Source organism: Amphimedon queenslandica, unplaced genomic scaffold (genome assembly GCF_000090795.2).
Source record: "Amphimedon queenslandica unplaced genomic scaffold, v1.1 AMPQUscaffold_13405, whole genome shotgun sequence".
Taxonomy (NCBI): Eukaryota; Metazoa; Porifera; class Demospongiae; order Haplosclerida; family Niphatidae; genus Amphimedon; species Amphimedon queenslandica.
The window spans coordinates 221,158-222,105 of NW_003546359.1; positions in this window are offsets into that span (position 1 = coordinate 221,158).

The window sequence follows — 948 nt, forward strand, 5'->3', positions numbered from 1 at the left end:
GTACACGCCCAACTATGGCTTCAGTGCAGTTATCACTTATTGTGTTAAATAAGGTATGCGGGAATGTACAAATAATAACCATGAAACTTCTACGCGCACATATCACTAGCAGCATAGGGCAGTTAGACACTCTCCCCTCCTCCTTATCCACTCTTGATCATAGCAACAGCTTCATATCATCGTGGGGCACACTTAATGAAACCTCAGTTTCCTGTCAACCTTTGCACAACCTTGTCACAAGGTTGTTATGTTTCTTACATGTTAGTCACAACTTCATCACTTTTATACAAGGTTTTTAGCAGTTACTAGGTTGCTAGAACTATGCGAGGTTGTGATCCGGTTGTAACAACCTTGGAATTTTTATATGGGTTGTTTGTGTTTTTACTTAAACTGAGTGAAGAAATATTGACTCTTGCAATACACATACAAAAACATAAATATAAACATGACACTGAGCAATATAAGTCTACAAGTCTCGTACATGTAGATATAACATGAAAACTGCATCTTTACATAACCAGTTGGCAGCATGTACAGTACATGTATCTGTATTAAAGAACTTATCATATAGCGGGAAATTTTGGAGGAACTTAAATTTGGCAAATTGCTAAATTTGAGTGATTGGTAGATTTCAATTTGGCAAATCTATGGCCACGTGCCATTGAGCGTGTGCATAATGGCTCAAAATGGTGGATTATATTTTGACAAATGGCTATCAAAATGCCAAATTCAAGAAAATTAATTTCCCACTATATGGTATGTTCTGAAAAATTAATACTACAGTGATTAAAAAATGTTTGTAATTATGTAACTATATCTACTTTAAAAGGTAGACCTTACCATACTTGAACTTATACTCAAGTACTATTATTAAAAGCACTGTGTACTTGGTACTTAATACTACTTATACACATATTTTGTAAATGTACTTAGACTTTACTTGAGTAC